The sequence below is a fragment of the Tupaia chinensis genome, unplaced genomic scaffold, assembly GCF_000334495.1.
Source record: "Tupaia chinensis unplaced genomic scaffold, TupChi_1.0 Scaffold142543_1, whole genome shotgun sequence".
Lineage (NCBI taxonomy): Eukaryota > Metazoa > Chordata > Mammalia > Scandentia > Tupaiidae > Tupaia > Tupaia belangeri.
In genome coordinates this window covers 821,403-834,580 of record NW_006202392.1, presented here as the reverse complement: position 1 = coordinate 834,580, position 13,178 = coordinate 821,403, and the positions used below count along the sequence as shown (strand labels likewise).

The 13,178-nt window shown below is 39.9% G+C and overlaps 1 pseudogene; it reads right to left on the bottom strand.

Annotated features, from left to right (window-relative positions):
- Positions 1-2,424: 2,424 nt before the first annotated feature.
- Positions 2,425-12,877, bottom strand: LOC102476448 (WD repeat and SOCS box-containing protein 1 pseudogene; annotated as a pseudogene).
- Positions 12,878-13,178: the final 301 nt, after the last annotated feature.

The window sequence follows — 13,178 nt, the reverse complement described above, 5'->3', positions numbered from 1 at the left end:
TCTAAAGTATCAATTTGGAGGTCAGCAGATGGCATAGTGGTCACATTGCTGGACTCCTACATGGCCAACAATGGTTCGAATCTCAGACCCAGTGACTTGAAAGTTATACCAGTCACATGTATGTGCGTTTGTTCCCAAGATCCCAGGAGGAGAAAAGAGAAGGGATTGTAGTGTGACCATCTGCCCTGGGGGGTGATTTCTTGCTTTCCCTCTCATGTGCCCTAAAGCAAAAACCTCTAAAAAAGAAAAAGTACCAATTTTTCTCTCCCTCATCTTTCAGTTTTCTCTCCCTCTTTCTCTGTTAAAAACAAACAACAACAACAAAAGAAAAACATGAAAAACTATTAAAACACATAAATGAATTCAGTAAGGTGACTGGATATAAAATCAACATAACAAAAAAATTAGTAGTGGATCTCACATGGCTGACTACACAGTTCTTTTTCTTTTGTTTTTGCTATAGGGTGCATGCACTTGCCAGAAAGACAGAGACGGAGAGACAGAAAGTGAGAAATCACACCCCCTCCGGGGGGAGGGGGGGTGGCCACGCTGCAATCCCTTCTCCTCCATTCTCTCAGGATCTTGGACACACATGCACACGTGCTCCGCATGAGTTTAAGCCACCACGTCCAGGACTTGAGCCATGGTCTTCTACATGGGAGTCCAGCGACATAGCCATTACACCAACCGCTGGTCCCTGACTACACATTTCAAGTCTTGGATCCAGAGGCTTAAAAAATGGCACGTGTGTGTGCACGAGTGTCCAAAATTCTTTTTTTTTTTTTTTTTTTGGGAGGTTTTTGCTATAGGGCTCATGTGCTCGCCAGAAAGACAGAAAACAAGAAATCATCTGCCAGGGGGTATGGCCAGGCCACAATCCCTTCTCCATTCTCCTCTCAGACTCTTGGGCACACATGCACATGTGCCCAGCGTGAGTTTAAGGCCAGTCTAGGACTCAAACCGCAATTGACTACATGGGAGTCCAGCGACTTAACCGTTACGCTAACTGCTGGTCCCCAAAATTCTGAGAAGAGAATGAAGGAGATTGTGGCATGGCCATCCTGCCTGGGGAGTGCTTTCTCACTTTCCCTTTCTCTTTCTTTGTATGTCTCTGGTGAGCAAATGCACCCAATAGCAAGAAAAAAAAGTATTAGAAAAATTCAGTGAGTTGTTTTTTTAAAAGCCAAATATTAATTAGTATATGTAATTATAGCCTAATAAATCAGTTTCAAATAGTATTTGGCATATTCTAACCTAGGATTTCTACATGAAGGGTAAATTAAAACCTATGTGTATAAAAAGGACATGCGTATAAATACTCACAGTATCTTTATCTTTAATAGCCCATATTTGAAGCAATCTAAATAGTCATAAATATATTGTGAAATACAATGTCAAATTACTCAGCCATGAACAGAGTGAACTGCTATTATATACACAGAAGCATGGATATATATCAAAAGCATTGCTTTGAGTAAAAAGGCAGACATCAAAGTGTGTACTGTAATATATTTAATTCTATGATGTTCAGGAACTGGTGAGACTGATTTATGTTAATAGAAATAAAAACAGCAACTGTATTTCATCATGGTGGGTGGGTATTGATTAAAAGTTGCAGAGTATTTGCTATGCTAATAAACATGATTCATGTATTGATAGGGGTGTTGGGTACTGCAGAGGGGTATAAAGTTTTAAAAATTTGTTTCAGGGACCTGCAGATGGCATAATGATTATGTTGCTGGACTCCCACATAGTCGACCATGGTTTGAGTCCCAGACCTAGTTACTTAAAGCTCATGCCAGGCAGGTGTGCATGTGTGCCCAATATCCCAAGAGAAAAATGGAGGAGAAGGGATTGTGGTGTGATCATCTTCCCCCAAGGGTGATTTTTTGCTTTCTGTCTCTGTTTATCTGTCCAGCAAGCACATATGCCCTATAGCAAAACTCTCTAAGAAAAAAAATTATTTCATACACTATGGTTGGCATATTTCACAGTATTTTTATTTTATAATGATATAAAATGAATGGGATGGATGTAAATAAGAATGATCACTAGATAATAAGAGAGACAACCATATTTAATTCCCTAAATCTCCCTCTACTGTCAACCATAAAACTGACCAATTCAGAATGTCTGCTGCTCATTGGGATCCAGTTGGAATGTTGGAATGTTTCATGGAATCTATTATGGCTGCTGAATCCACAGTTACTGGAGGGGGTCCTGTGGTCACAGGCAGCAGTGCCATGCAGGGCCTGCGATCCTCTGTAGAGCATAGCTTTGAGCTAATATATGGGAATCTGGATGAAGTGGTCAAGGAAGCTGTTGCCCAATAACTTGAGTCCTTGACCACTTTTCACAGCCTCCAGTGGGAAGCAGTGAAGCATCCACCTCTCACCTGTTTACTGGTGGGCTTCTTGTGTTTATTCAGACTGGTGCAGTCTGTTGGAGGTTGACCTTATATAAGAAGAGAAAAGCAGCCTGCAGAAATTCTGGCTGCAGTACTGGGGAGAAATATCTACTAATTGACAAGCTTGATCCTGTGAAAAAGGAGCATGCAGTGATTGAGTTATTTTTAGAGAATGCCAGAAAAGAGAAAGAACTGTTAAATATCCCACGTGTTACCAAAACTTGCAGAATGAGAAAAAGAATCAATTTTTATGCTGAGGGAGAAATCAAGTTCCCAGGTTCAAGAACTGAAGGAAGAGAGATCCAAATGCCCAAACAAGAAGAGTAGATGGTAAAGACGTTAAAATGTTGGAATCTCTAGAGGATGTGAGAAAAGCCACATCACAAGAAGTTTTTGCAACCCTTCCAGGAAGCCAGGAGTCCCATCTTGACGGTTCCCCACTCTCCTACCAGTAGTAGATCTGGATCCTAAAGCAGTACTATTCTCTCTCTTCCACTGAAGCCTCCTGAGCTGCTAGGCTGTGTTGGCCCACCTTGATATCATCTAAGGATCACAGGCCATGGAACTGGGGAGCCCCTTTCCCACGGACTGTAATTTCTCACCTGGTGAGCCTCTTCATGGCTGATTCTCCAAATCAAAAAGAATATTGGACTTACTGATACATACCAAGAAATGGTGGACTTCCATTCCCTTCACAGAATGCTTGGATTGTTGCTTATAAGCACACAGAAAAATGCTGTATTTAAAAAAAAACACACACACACATTAGTGAGACTTTTAAAGTCATTAGTTATATTCATTTTCCAACGTTTTATTTCCAACAATCACTAAGTCCTAAGTATAAGCAACTTTCATCCTAAGTATGTATTTTTGGAAGACATGAGGTAATAGATCTCTTTTATAATCCAGTTAAGTTATTTGCTTAGAAAAAATTTGCTGGTGGCATGGCATTTAAGGTGTTGGACTCCCAAATGGTTGACCATGGTTCGAGCCCTAGATCTGGTGGTCTGAAAATCATGTCAGGTACATGTGCGTGCATGCTCAAAATCCTGAGAGGAGAATGGCGGAGAAGAGATTGAGGATCAATCTCTGGGATGATTTTTCACTTTCTCACTCTCTGTCTTTCTCCAGCAAGCACATGTGCCCTATGGAAACCACTCTCCAAAAATGTGTTCTAATATAATATTGGGTAATACTAAAATAAAATAAAAATAATTATTTTAAAAGGAGATTATTATAAAAAGGCCAGCTGCAGTGGTGCAGCAATAATGCAATACTCTGATGCTGAGGCTGCATGGGAAAATCCTAGGTTCGTGTCTGGAGGTTTCCCTGTGCATGCTGAGCCCACAAACAGCCACATGCCCATGGTCCTGGCAGACTGAGGATGGGGATGGAGTACAACGTGAACACCCTGTTAGGGATGCCAGTCACTCTCTCTTTGAATGAATGAATGAATGAATGAATGAATAAATAAACAAACTTATAAAATTATTAAGATTATTATAGGGAAAAGGGTTTTCTGGTAGACTCTGCTCAAGTCATATCTCTGATTTGAAAACCAGCTTGTCTATAGTCTATTAGAAGACAGAGTATGTGAGTCAGCAGGTGGCTTGGAGATTAAGATACTAGATCCACACGACTGATTGCACAGTTTGAGTACTGGACCTGGTGGCCTGGAAATCATGCTGGGCATGTATGTGTGTGTGCCCAAGATTCTGGGAGGAGGAGGGATTAAGGTGTAGCCATTCCCCCGGGGAGTGACTTCTCTCTCTCTCTCTCTCTTTCTATCAGTCCATCTCTTTATGGCAAGCGCACACGCCCCATAGCAAACTAAAGAAAGAAAGGAAAAAAAGAGTGTGATTATAGGATAGCTAGTAAGACACTAACCATTTCATTTTGCTTCAGATGTGGTCAGAATGGAAACTATGTATCTTTTCTTCAAAAATAAGCAGTCATTTCATGCTATTATTCTCAAAAGAAATGAAAGCCACAAAGCAAAATTTTCCAGAGGACCATGGAAACTAGAAATCTTTTGCCAGAAATGGTAAATTCTAGGCATTGGGTCATACTTCGGGAGTCACTGTCTTTGGAAGTATTTTGAACTTCCAATTCATGAATTATTTGTTCAGTACACAGTAGAGGCTGAGAAAGAGAAGTTGTGGGGGGTTCCATAGAAACTGACAGAATCCAGATTACTCTGAAAGATGAAGCAGTTGCTGTTTGTGGCAACGTTGCCAGGCATTGATAGCAACACAGTTGTGCACCATCAGTGGCCTGATTATGGAAACCAAAGCAGGATGAGAGGTGAGACTTGGCTTCTAAGAGTCATGGAGGAGGATGTTAATTTCTCAAGTATAGTATAAAACATGCTGCCACTAAAGGTGCATTTTTCTTGATAGGAAAGTAATCAGTCAATTCAGAACAGCAACTGCTCATGGTCATTGATCTAGGTAGAGTCATAGATTTAGGCTTGAAACCTTTTGGAACTTACTATTTTGTCAGAACCTAGATTTGTTCAGTGGCTCTGTAGGCCACACCAAAAAAGTTTGCATCCCAAGTCCAGCTAGATTCAGAAGCTGAGCCAATACTAGAAACTGAATGTGGGAGGAGGGTCAAGTGTTGATTTCCACAGCACTGTGGTACCATACTATAACTGTCTGTCCAACCCTCTGTCTCCACCACCAGGCTGTAAATGGAAGGGAGAAACATGTCTTATCATTTACAGTGTCTAGCAATACCTGAGACAAAATATACACTTTTATAAGGAATGAATGGATTAAGTAGTTAAGGACTAAATCAGAGGGTAAATCTAAAGCTGGTATGTTATTCTACCAGAAGAGGGAAGTGATGGAACTCGAGATATTATTGTAAAATAACTGCCACTATCAAACTTTCAATTTGCCAGCCACTGTGTCTAACATTATACTTATGGTGTATAATCTTCACAATAATCCTTTGAGATAAACTTTATCATAAGTAACATCATAACCTCAATGATACGGATAAGCAAACTAATAGAAAAGGAAATAAACCACAAAACGCAACACAAAGTTCCATAGCTTATAGGAATTGAACACCATAGCTAAAGGCTTATTTTTTCGCTTAATTTATTTTCTAGAGTAGTTTTGAGTTAACTGGACATTGAAGTATGAAGAGTTCCCACACTCCTCCTCCTCACTCCCCAGCTCACAGTTTCCCCTATTATTACCATCTTGCATTACTGTGGCATGTTTGTTGTAATTGATGAATCAATATCAATATGTTATTATTAACTAAAGCCTTTAGTTCACTTTAGAGTTTCTGTTTTGTGTTGAACAGGTCTCATTGAAAAATGCACAGCTTGGGGGACTAGCAGATGCCATAATGGCTATATCGCTCCCGTGTAGTCGACCACGGTTCGAGTCCTGAACCTGGTGGCTTAAACTCAGGCTGTCTGTGTGTGCATGCCTGCCCAAGATCCTGAGAGGAAGAATGGAAGAGAATGGATTGCGGCATGGCCATCCCGCCTTGGGGGTTATTTCTTGCATTCTGTCTCTCTGTTTTTCTCTGTCTTTCTGGTGAGCGCATGTGCCCTATAGCAAAAACCTCTCCTAAATAAATAAATAAATAAGAAAGAAAAGAAAAGAAAAAGAAAAATGCAGAGCTTAAACTTTTAATTCCATATGACAATAAAAAGATGGTTGGAAAAAATTTCAAACCAATTCCAAGATCTTGTCATAGACATGACAATTCTGAATTAATCTTTGAAGTTATTGCAATTTCTGTTAAGTATATAAAACGTAAAAGAGTTTTTATGGAACTTAGAAAACTCATTCAAAACTCAAATGTAATAGAGTTAAGAAGAGCTAGGGCAATTTTGAAAAAGGAAAACTATCCTTACCAGATATCACTTATAATACATCTATAATTATTTTTAAATAGTTACTTATTTAATTTAATTAATTTATCTATTCATTTTAATTTGACCAGAGAGAGACAGAGACAGAGAGAGAGAGAGAGAGTGAGAGAGGGAAAGTGAAAAAGGAAGCCACCAAATCAGGTCCAGGATTTGAACCACAGTTGGCCATGTAGGAGTCCAGTGTCTTAACCACATCACTTGCCAGCCCCTAAATCTAAAATTATTAAAACATGACTGTGTGGGGTCAGCAATGGCATGGTGGTTAAGGCACTGGTTTGAGTCCTGGAACTTGTGGCTTGACAATAATGCCAGGCATTTGTGCATGCATGCCCCAAATCCTGAGAGGAGAATAGAGAAGGAATTTCTCATTTTCCCTCTCACCATCACTCTCTCTCTCTTTCTCTCTCTCTCTGGTGAGCGCATGCACCCTATAGAAAAAACCTTAAAAGAAAAAAGAAAAAGACCTTACAATAATCAAAGAGATTTGAGCAAACAAAAAATTCTTTCTTTCTTTTTTTTGTTAGAATTATTTATTTATTTATTTCCATTTGTTGTTATTATTACTATTATTTAATTTGACCAGATAGAGACAGAGAGAGAGAAAGGGAAAGTGAGAAATCAAGCTGCCAGGTCCAGGACTTGAACCATGGTTGGCCGAGTGGGAATTCAGGGCTTTTAACCACCATGTCACCTGCTGGTCCTCAAAGATTTCTTTCTTTTCATTTTTTTTTTTTTTTAAATCTTGCCACATGTGTGCTCATCAGAGAGAGACAGAAAGAGAGAAATCAACCCCCGCCCCCAGGGGATATGGCCATGCTTTAATCCTTTCTTTTCATTCTCCTACTTCATTGGGAGCACATGCACACACATCAGGCATTTTTCAAGCCTCGAGTTCTGGGACTTGAACTACAGAGTTATATCAAGTGAGATCTAGCACCCAAACCACTATGCCACCTGCTGGCTCAAAAAAAAAAGAATGTCTGAAATAAGGTACAAGTGATACAACCCAGAACAGAAAACTAATACATCTCCATACAACAAAATTTGCATTTAGTTACTGTACATTTTGATAGCATAGAAAATGAACTCTCCCCAACTTTCTAAGACAAAAGACATCATAAACAAAGTAAAAAAAAAAAAAAAAAGTACAAACTGAAAGGATTTTGTATTATATAACAATATATATAATAGATAGAATATATAAAGAATTCCCACTAGATCACTAAGAAAAAGTGGGGGAGGTAGAGGGAGAATGAAGCAGTTGACTTTTTCCCCTTATTCTAGTTATTTGATTAAAAATTTGGGGTCCAGCTTCATGGCCTAGTGGTTAAAAGAGGTGGATCCTACATGGCCACCTTTGTTTTTTGTTTTTTTGTTTTTTTTTTTTTGAGAGGATTTTTTTTGCTATAGGGCGCGTGCGCTCGCCAGACAGACAGAGAGAGACATAGAGACAGAAAGCGAGAAATCACCCCCCAGGGGGGATGGTCACGCCGCAATCCCTTCTCCTCCATTCTCCTCTCTGGATCTTGGGCACGCACGCACATGCGCCCAGTGTGAGTTTTAAGCCACTGGGTCCGGGACACAAACTGTGGTCGACTACGTGGGAGTTCAGTGACATAGCCATTACGCTAATTGCTGGTTCCCGACCCTTGTTTTGAATCCTGACCCCAGCAGTTTGAAGAACACCCTGGGCAGGACCAACAGATAGCATAATAATTACATCACTGAACTGTCATGTAGTCAACCGCAGTTTGGGTCCCAGACTCGGTGGCTTAAAACTCACTCTGGGCATGTGTGCGTGCATGCCTCAAGTCCCAAGAGAATGGAGGAGGGATTGTGGTGTGAACATATGCCTCCCCACCCTAGGAGGGGTGATTTCTCACTTTCTGTCTCTGTCTTTCTCTGTCTCTCCAGTGAGCACACATATCCTATAGCAAAAATCTCTCTCTCAAAAACAACAACAACAAAAAAAACACCTTGGGTGTGTGTGCGTGCATGCCCCAAATCCCAACAGAATGAAGAAATGGAGGAGAGGGGATTGCAGTGTGAGTACGCCCCACTGGGGGCTGCTTTCTCCCTTTCCCTGTCTCTCTTTGTTTCTCTCTGCCAAGCACACACATGCCCTGGCAATTTAAACATTTTTTTTTTCTTTTTCTATGACAAAACCTGTGCACACACACTTGAGCATGAGAGACAGAAGTGCAAGAAGAGAGAGAAGAACACTCTCTACATGGTCTGGTCACGCCATGCCCCAGGGAGTCAGCCTGAAACTCAACCAGGCATGCAGATGAGTGCCCAGAATCGTACGGGCTAGAGAACTACTAAGAGTTTTATTTTGAGGCACCTATATTCTATAGGATATTTTTCTCTCACAATAAACTCTATCTTTACTTGTAAAACTTACATTCCAACATATTGACATTTTTTTGAAGAATTATTTATTTTCTTTTATTTATTCATTCATTTTATTTTAATTTGACCACAGAGAGACACACCCACACACACAAAGAGAGAGAGAGGGAAAATGAGAAAGCAAGCCACCAGGTCCGGGACTCGAACCGTAGTTGGCCATGTGGGAGTGTCCAGTGCCTTAACCACCATGCCACCTGCTGGTCCCATATTGACAAATTTTTAACAAAAAAATCAAGGTAAACAATACCACTGACTGTTTTTTGTTTCTTTAATGCACTTACTACTTTTTTAATTATTAATTTAATTTAATTAATTTTTCATTGAATAAAACATTTTCTATAGGGCAGGTATACTCAAGAGAGAAAGAAAGCAAACCATCAGGTCTGGGACTCAAACCATATGGGAGTACAATGCCTTAACCACTATGCCACCTACTGACTTCCTCTCACTACGTTTTTGATTCATTGTCTAATACAATACTAATACATTGTCTAATACCTAATACAACATGGATAGTACTATCCACTCTGATGATTAGACAAAGTTGAATTTTAATTAATTTCTTTTTTTATGTTTGAGAGAGATTTTTTGCTATAGGGCATGTATGGTCATTGGACAGAGACAGACAGAAAGCAAGAAACCACCTCCGGGGGGAATGGCCATGCTGTAATCCCTTCTGCTCCATTCTCCTCTTGGAATTTTGGACATGTATGTACATGTACCTGCACAAGTTCTAAGCTTCTGGGTCCAGGACTCGAATCGTTTGACAATGTGAGAGTCCAGGAAGGTAACCATTACACCATCTGCTGGTCCCTGAATTAATTTCTACCAGTTATTGGCTAGGTAATCCAGAAAAAAGTATTTCCTATTTCTGAGATATAATTTTTTATATGTAACATAGTACTGATGATAAACATCAGGTAGTTGTTTGTTATAAGACTCAATAAAATGGCGTAATAGCAGTTGATATGGGCCTCTTCTACAGTAGACACTTGGCAAGTGCTGGCTACCAATAAATGTCTGTGGAACTGAACATATTTCATTTGTCTTTGTTTTGAGACACTACATTTAAACACCTGTTGATTAATATGTTGCATTTACTAAATTCTTGCTACTTGGAAACTGCAAATGATATTTCTACTTCAAGTACATGCACCTACCCACAAAAAGATGATCATAAAATTCTACTTCAGGAATCGGTAAGACTGTTATTTTAGGCCTTCATCCTCCTCACTAAAAACAATTGTAAAACTAGAGATGAGGGGGATATAAAGATGATCAGTTTGAAGGCCTTGAAGAAAAACTAAAGTAAGAATTTGAAGAAAGAGATGAGCTTAGAATTTGGGAATGCTTTCTTCCTTAAGGTGGTTGTCAATTTCAGAAACAGATACTGAGAATTTGAAAGTTTTGTTTAAAATTTTTTTTGAACTTAAAAAAATAATGCTACAGGACAAGCATGCTTGCTGGAGACAGAGAGAGGAAGAGAGAGAGAGAGAGAAAGCACCCACCACGGGGGATGGTCATGCACAATTCCTCTCCATTCTCTTGGGATTTTGAGCACACATGCAATTGGCATGTTTTTCAAGATGCCAGGTTCAGGGCTTGGCTTGCTCAGTCAGCCATGTGGGATTCAGCCACCTTACCCAACATGCCATCTGCTGGAATGTAAATTATTTGTGAATAGGTAGTGTCTTTATAAAATACCATGTTTGAAATGTAGAGTGAAAATGGTAGTGGAATTTTCCTTCTGACTCTTAGTTCTCCAGCTACTATTTATTTCCTTTTCTAAGAGGCAACCAATGTTACCAATTCCTTGTATATCCTTAAGAATGAAGGATAGTATCAAAATTAACATCTGAAAATGAAATTACTTTCTCTCTTGATCTCTTTTAAAATTTTGCCAGAGGGTTCATATGCTCATCAGAGAGAAACAGAGAGAGATGGAGAGGGAGAAAGCAACTCCCAAAGGGGTGTGAGTACACAAAAATCCCTTCTCCTTCATTTCTACATTCTGTTAAGGTTTTGTGAGCATGCACACATTTACCTGTGTGTTTTTCAGGCCACTGAGGTCAGGATTTGAACTATGGTAGGCAATGTGGGATCTGGCTCCCTTAACCACCAGGGCATTGGACTGACCCAGGATTGTTCTCGTAATGAAAAGTGAGATATACTCTATGTATTTCCAAGGACCAGCATGGCAGATCCATGAGAGGTTATTTAAAGCCAGATCACTCCTCAAAGTTATTGTTCGTTAACTTCTTTGAACCAATGTTCTTAAATATTTGCTTAAAATATATTGAGGATGGGACCAGTAGATGGCATGATGGTTACATCGCTGGACTCCCATGCAGTCAACCATGGTTCGAGTCCTGGACCCAGCAGCTTAAAACTCATGCCAGGCATGTGCCCAAAATCCCAAGAGAAGACAGGAGGAGAAAGGATTGTGGTGTGGTCATCCCCCCTAGGTGGTGATGTGATTTCTCACTTTCTGTCTCTCTGGAGAGTGCATGTGTCTTATAGCAAAAATCTCTCAAAATTTTAGATATATATGTATATATATATGGTATATATACATATACATTATATATATATATATATATAGAGAGAGAGAGAGAGAGAGAGTAAACTTTTAGTGAAAAATATATGCAGATATCAATCCACTTATTAATTTACTTACATTGGTAGTAAGTGCTCAAAAATATTTTTGTTAAATATGCTCCATAAACGTTATAGGTTTTGTGTCAGCCACTAGCATGGTCATTAAGGTGGCTGCATCCCACATGGCCTACTTTAAGGATGAAAATCACAATGGGCCCGTGTGTATGCATGCCCAAAATCCTGGGAGGAGAATAGAGAAGGGTTTGTAGCATGGCCATCCCCCTGGTGAATGATTTCTCATTTTCCTCATTCTCTCTCACTCTCTGTGTCTGTCTGGTGAGCACATGGCATTCTATAGGGAAAAAAAAAGTCCATAGAAGTTATAGTTTTTTTTCTTTTCCTAGTTTTCTTTTACAATTTTTTCATACCAGAGAAATTTGGGAGAGCTCTGATGTGCAGTGCATGTGGTTGTAAAAATACTCCATGGAGATAGGCTGACATAATGCAAATTTCTTTTTTTTTTTTAAACGAGTCTTTAATTTAAAAAGTCAACAAAAACATATAATCAAACATTTCACATAATGCATACATTCTTAATCTTTGCAGGTAAGATAAATAACAGAAGGCAAAAGCAGATGTACTGTATTGCTTCTCTTTGGCAAGTCACCAGTATCATCCCCTGCAGAAACATACAGTAAGTTTTCTCATTCATGGTCTTGAAAGAATTGTCTCTTGTACAAACAAAATATTAGTAGCTGGATTTCTCAAGTTGACTAGAATATGCAATAATTTATACCAGAGGGGTGAAGTAGCCAGCAGCTTTCTGAAATTAAGGCCCTCAACTCCTGGACTTCTAGAGTGGGCATCACTCTTCGAATTGACATGCAACATAAATGTAGAAGGCTAGGTACTTGCCTTGGAGTGGCCCCAAAATATGCACTTCCATCATGTGTTCCAGCAGTTAAAACACTGCCATCAGTAGAAAAAGCACAGCCAAGACCATTGCTCAAAGGTGTGACTCGTACTGGATAATCCTCATCAGTTCTCCAGAACCTCACTATTTTATCATCAGCAATGCTTGCAATATGCAGAGCCCATCATGACTAAAGATACAGATCGTACCCACTGGTTATTTGCTCCTCCAGCAAATGTTGGAGTAGGTGGGGGAAACAGGTGTCCACATTCCATCAGAATTTCTACATTACGTGGATCCCAGACATACGCTTAAGTATCATAAGATGCAGTAGCCAGTAACACTCCATCAGGAGAAAAGTCACAAGCTACACCATCATGGTGATGTCCTTCTAGTTTCTGAATCATGGTATATTTATCCATATTCCAAAGGAAAACTGCTTTACTGGCTGCAACTGAACACAGCATAGAAGAGTCAGGAGAGAATGCACCGCTGTACACCCAGTTCTGATGCCCCCTCAACACTTCCAACATCCCATATGTTGATACCTCCATTGTTTAGCCCTGTGGCAAGGGGCAGCTTATCTTGTCCAAATCTGAATTGATGCCATTCTATATTTACACAACGACTCTATTTTTCTGGAACCAAAGACCCAAAAGCAAGACTCCAAACTATATCACTATAGTCTATAATACGTTGACAAGGATTACTTTTCTGTCCACTGTCACTATTTTGTCTTGACAATCATAAACTACTTGAATTGGAAACATTCTTGGTGTCATGCAAAAGACGATCTCTTTCTCATTGACCCTCGGGTTGGGGGAGGGGAGCTGGCCATCTATGGGGCACCGTCTGATTCTGGGGACACGATGCGGAATAACGATTGAGAGGGGAACAGCGAGGACCCTCCTGAACCAGGGGGTAGAGGGGAGGGGTCGGGGGGCGGTCGC